Raw genomic sequence first — 6,708 nt, forward strand, 5'->3', positions numbered from 1 at the left:
GGTGGTTGGTTTAATCATCAGGTGTGGTCGACCGTATGGTCAAATGTTTGACCTGGAGGGAGTTTGGTCGACCGGGTGACTTGAACTGGGCAGGGTTCAGTCGACCATGCAGTGGTCAAATTTTTGACCCGGTGACTGATTCGGTCGATCGACATATTTATACTTATGAATTACGATCGACCAAACTTACATTTTAAGTGTATTTCGGTTCTATTTCCTTATGTGATCACCCTATCTATATAAGCATATATATGTGTGTATGTATGAGTGTCCTAGGGTCATTCTTAGTTTTTTTCGTTTTGAGCTTACCTATCATATCATACATGTGATGCATATAACTATTACAACCCAGATCCGATTTACTATTGTAGACCTATAATGAATAATGAATTTAAATACATCACAAATAAAGTCTTCGGGACCTTCAACTTCTACTTCTTGTGCCATCATTTTGTTTTGCTAACTGTATACCTACACATATCCTCAGACAAATATTAAACACAACAAGTATTTATCATTATCAAAACCGGGTGTGACTTATAAGGTCAACACTAGGTGTAGTTAGTTCACCTAATTACTACTTGTTAATTGATCTTTAGATTAATCCTAAGCCAAGGAATCAGTAATCTCGGTCTGCATTTATCGAAGTTGAGATTGAAAGTTCAGTTATGTGAGGAGAAGGTATTAGCATCCCGTACATACCCCATTCTATGAATGGTACTTAATTGACTATGAATTATCCCTAAACTAAATCTAATGGTCTTCAATTAGCTTCTCAAAAAGTAAATAAATATCAAATTTTTTAAAAAAAATGTGAAATAATGTGTGATTTAGGAATGTCTAATAAGACTTTCAAAGGATGAGATCTTATTGGATAAACCCCCCTCATAAATAATACAAGTGAGGTCTCAAACACCTTTTTACCTTTTATTTAATCATTGGAATGCACATACACAAAATTGAATATACAGATATTTAAACATGAAATAATGGAACAAATTCAAAAAAATCAAGCAAAAAAGTCTTTAAAACATTCCCAAATTTTTTCAAGAATTATTTTCATTTTTTAACATTTTCTTGCAATTTATGAATTTTTTAAAGAATTTACCCTCATTCTATTTACTTTTTGGTATTTTTATTTTTTCATTTTTTTGTTATCTTAGTAAAAAAATACTCAAATAATCTTTATTTTTCTCTATTTTTTTAAATGAAGTAATTTTTTGTTTCAATTTAAAAAATAAACTTGCTTTTAGGGATAGGTCAAACTAGTTAAATCAGTCAGAACCGGGTCAACTTAGGTTGACTCAGGTCAAACCAAGTTAGGAAAGGGGGTGTCACGTGTCATTTGATAATGGCAACATGTGGCAAGAGATATTTTTATTTTTATTATTTTAATTTTTTTGAATTTATTGCAGTAGGATGATGTTAGCGTAACATCTCCCGTCATATGACAAGATGCGATAAGCATTGGAGATTTAACATGGATCACTAATGTGACAGCAATCTGACCGTCCAAAAAAAAAAAACATACAAGAGACGGCTAGGATTGTAGTGACCCGAAGAATAATGACATTTTAATAATAAGAGGGAGAGAAAATAGATATAGAAACAGAAGGAGGCCGTAAACTTCGTCGACAACATTACATTTTGAAGATAATATTAAATAATTATAGTTGCGGGAAATTGCCAAGTTTCGTCGACGAACATAGGGTTTCGTCAAAGAAGGCTTCAAGGATTTCGTCGACAAACACAGGGTTTCGTCGATGAGAAAATACCGAGAGGGGTTCTGAGCCAGCCTGAATTTCATTGACGAATACAGGGTCTCGTCGACGAAATTTGTGAAGGACTCGTTGACGAAGAACGGGCTTGTCGACGAAATCCCCTGTTTTATAAATACGAAAATCCGAGAAATTGTTTCATTTTTAAGAAATCTCTCTCTCTCGTCTCTATTTCTCTTTACGACTTTCTCTCCCTTCTCTCTTCTTTTTCGGCCCCACCAGTTGCCGGATCTACGATCCGAAGCTACCACGACGCTCTTGGTGGAATTCTTTACAAGTTTGCAGGAGCGGATCGTCGAGAAAATGAAGTTGGATTTCATCCCAAATTCAGGGTAAGATCTTTTATTGAGTTTTTGACTTTTTGGCAGTTATCGGAAATGATATAGACTAAGAAAGACTGATGTTTTGTTCTGGGACATTATGTTTTCAAGATGTTGAGTTAGGAATCCTGCGGGTATAGAGCCAGATTTTTATAGGGGCTTTTCAAAGTTGAGGTAAGGGAAATTGCTATACTAGGAATTTTTGTAATGATATTAGAGATTTTATAGATGCATAACTCCACCATTTTCGTATACAGAATTCTCAAAATATGAATTTGAAACAGTATTTGTTTTAGAATATGAGTTTAAATGATTGTGTCGCCTAAGTGATTTTCATGAGATGAAGCAATTTATATAGCTTTAATAATAATATATATATATATATATATATATCATACTATACGGAATGCATGGAAGTAGACAGTATGTACAGTTTATATGGTTTTTCTCAATATACGAAATTATACAGAATATATAGATGTAGATATATATGTATATATTCACAGAGATTATATAGAGAATGTACATGCATTTACAGTTTTATAAGAATAGTTTCTTGAAACAGAGATATACACACACACACACACGCACACACACGCACACACACACATATATATATATATATATATATATATATACATATACATGTATACAGTATTATTTAGATTGATATTTATACCACAGCTTTATACAGAATTTAGTATGCCATGTTTCCTATTACCGTAATATACAGACAGAGATACAAAGTTAGCATCAAGATGCTACAGATGCAGTATATAGTTTTACAGTATATATATATATATATATAGTACATAAAGACAGCATTACGGTAATTTTGGAAACATGATGAAAAAGTAAAAGAGTATATATGTATATATGTATATAGTATCAGATCCCTGAGGAAAGATACACAGACAGATACAGATTACAGAGCATGGTACCGTTGCTAGATACAAATAGAGTGCAATCACATATCTCAGATAGTATGTGGGTACCGTCAGCCGCGCTTGGAGAGTATGCAGCTCCCTAGTACACTGAGTTGAGGGGGTCGATTTGACAAGGTAGTAGCCAGTCCCGAGCTTAGGAGAGTATGCAGTTTGGCTGGGCTAAGGTAGTGTAGAGTATGATGACTTATTTGGAGGGCCGACCAGATAGAGTCCCGCTTACGGGCCGCACAACCCTATCATGAGGGGTCAAATCATGACGTACAGAGTCTCAGGGATAAAAGCACAGTTTTATATATATATATATATATATATATATATATATATATATATATGTTTACAGTTTTACAGTATATGATAAGTATAGTATGATATTACTAGTATGAAAAGTGGAAAAACAGATGATACAATATGTTTTAAATTGTGAAAGAAAGATATGTTTTACAAATGATTTATTACATTGCAGTTCAGTTATTATTTTTAAAAGTATCCTTAACTTAGTTGCCACACACTAGTGATAGCATATTTTTATTTACTGAGCGTCAACTCACCCCATTATTTTACCATTTTCAGGTGAGCTAGTGAGGCGAGCAGATCAGGCTCGCGGATAGAGTGTAGCTCAGATTACCCTGGTTATAGGGTGAGTTTTGTCAGAATGGTGTATGTTTTTGGATAGATGACACTGGAGGGACATTTTTGTATGGTCTATATATTCTGGATTCTGGTATTGTACAGTTTATGTATAAATGGTTTTATGATTTGTGTTTCCGCTGCGTAGGAATGTTTATTATATATATATATAAAATGATAAGAATTTTGGAGGTCGTTACAAGGATTGCGCTAAGTCGCTCCCCAAACATGCGGTTCTGGTTGCGGTATGTGTCACTCATCCGTACGATGACACGTCTCTAACTAATTTTTTTTAACAATCTAATATAAAAACCTTTTTTTTTCCTATTTTCTTTTCTTTTCTTATCTTTTGTCTTTTCTCTTATTCTTTATCTCCTCTCTTGCTCATTCTCTCTCTCATAACTCCCTCTTCTTCACTTTTAATTTTTTTTTTCTTCTTTTTCTCCTTTGATTTCTTTCTTCTCTTTGTTTGATTTATTTGTGTTTCACACTTTCAATTTCACCCCCTTTTTCTCTTTTTGCAGCTTCAAACAATGGGAGACGCAGAAAGCAAATTGATTCTGATTCTTTAGACTTAAATCCAAACCCTAAGGTAAACCCCTCTTCCTATTTTGTTCTTTTTTTCTTTTTGTTTTTCTATTCATTTTCCTTCATTTTCTTAATAAACAAACAAGTGGAACTGTCTAGACTCAGGTTGGATTAACAAGGCTAGGGTTAGGTTAAAATCAGTTTGGACTTGGGCTCGGTTTAGACTCCAGTTATTTGGGCTTTTGGAAAACTGGATTGAATTGGGCCAAAGCTAGTTTGAGACTAGGCCTAGTTGGTTTTAATCTGCATCTAGCTCAATTGAGCCGTGAAGAGGACACGTGTTGAGTCCCAGCAAACAAAGTTGGAATGCTTGCCCAAGAAAGCTAAAATTCAGATTTTTGGATAGATATGAGTGGTAGACCCCGACCCGTTGTTTACGACAAACAAGAACTTTGGTATATATGACCTCAACCCGTTGTTTAGTGCGAAACACGAACCTTGGTATAAGGAAGACGCCACAAACGGAGGTGGAAAACCGTTTAATAAGTCATTGGTGAATGCCACAGGAAATCCCGATAAGTTCGAAAAGTTCTTCAAAAGAACCAAGAAGAAACAAAGCCTCAAAGCCTCACATTTTTTATTCCATTCCCTTCTTTCTTACAATGGTGAGATATATATAGCTAGTATGGGAGACAAGGACATTAAACACTTAACAATTCCCACACAAACATGGGAGACAAGAACATTAAATACTTAACAATTCCCATACAAACATGGGAGACAAGGACATTAAATATACCAACTTACTAGACACATTAATGACTCTCACAACTTACTAAAAACCTATGCAAGCTAAGTTGCCTTGCAATACACCATTAAGTCAAATCCCATATTTGAATTAGCACACAATTATTAATAAGGAGATTAAAGCCATTAAGTAAGATTAGCTCCATCACAAACTTTAATTAAGTTTAGTAAGTCTTCATCTTTCTTTGGGCCATGCTTGGAGTGCCCCATTTTTGAATAAGCCCAAATATCTTGAATCAGCCCGTGAAGTATTTCTTTGATCTTCTTGAATCTCGCTCTGATAATAGGCCCAACTGAAACATATAACGGATCCTTCCATGGTGCTTATTGATTCTCATCAGTTGGGCCAAGACAAATTTGGGCGTTAGGTTAATGAAACCTAGCCAATTGGGGTGGGTCCAATGGAATTTGTTATTGGTATTTGAACGGGCCAGTTCAACATAAGTTGATTGGGTTGAGTCTAATTACAGGGTCAATGGGTTAACAGATCCAGGTCAAAGTTGACTTGGGTCCTGGGTCTCTAGATCAATTGTCTCGCACTCGGGTCAAGTTGACTCGAGATTTTGGGTTGGATCTGGGTATTTGAATATGGGTATTCCAAATCTAGATTTTTTATTTATTTATAGATTTTTGAGTCTAGTTTTCTGGATTTGGGTAAAATATTGAAGCTTTGTTTAGAGTATTTTAGGGAAATTTTTGGATTTATCAAGTTAAAATTGGCTTATGTTTTGTTCAAAATTTAAACTCTAATTATGGAATCTTGAGTTTAAAATTCAGCACATTAGAAATTGAAATAAATTAATACAAAATTAAAAATACCAACCTCTGTTCCTGAATTCTCCGATATGCATTCGACTCTTCCTTTGTCCAAGCTATTCCAAGTCTTCACCCCAAGCCTTTAAGTCTTTATTGCTAGGTTTTTCCAATTTTTTGCAATATGAGCCCTTCAATCTTCAATCTTCCTCTAATTTTCCGGTCTCAATTTTCCTCGAGCCTCTAGCTTCTCTTCTTCAAACCTTAAACACTCACAATTTTTTTTTAAATATTTTTTAAGTGAGCAACTGTTTCTCTTCCTCCAATTATTCTCTCTCTAATTTGCTTCTCCTTCACTCTTTTGAAAAAAATTATTTATAGGCTAAGAGAAACACTTCCAATTAAATTTGATTGAACAAATCAAAATTAATGAAACAATAAAACATAAAGTCTAATTGATGGATTAGTTTGAATTAGGCCATCAATTCAAAGCTAATTGGTTGATTTTTTTTTGATTTATAAATTGGAATTCTCCTGCATGTGTGTACAGGTGCAAATGCAAGCATAATGGTGTTGGCCCACTAGATTTTTTCCTGAATTTTTCTGTTTTTTTCCATGCATTTAATTTTTCTATTTTCCACATATTCAACTTTTTTTTTCCCTTTTGAAACTACATAAAATGAATATAAATTGAATGAAATGGTCCGATTTTTGCTATATAGAGCCCTGCACAAAATAGGATGTCTACATGCTAGTTTTGTGAGATTAATATTTTTTCAATTATAAAATTAGTAGCTTGTAAAAGTTAGTTTCAAAATAAAAAATCGTTAAGACATATTTGTTGTAGGTTTTAGGTTCGAATTTTACGAAGGATTAAAAGGGATATAAAAATGGGAGATGAATTACCTTATATTGTGTAACTCGAACCCAATAAGAGATACTAATGTA

This window comes from Malania oleifera, chromosome 10 (genome assembly GCF_029873635.1).
Source record: "Malania oleifera isolate guangnan ecotype guangnan chromosome 10, ASM2987363v1, whole genome shotgun sequence".
Taxonomy (NCBI): Eukaryota; Viridiplantae; Streptophyta; class Magnoliopsida; order Santalales; family Ximeniaceae; genus Malania; species Malania oleifera.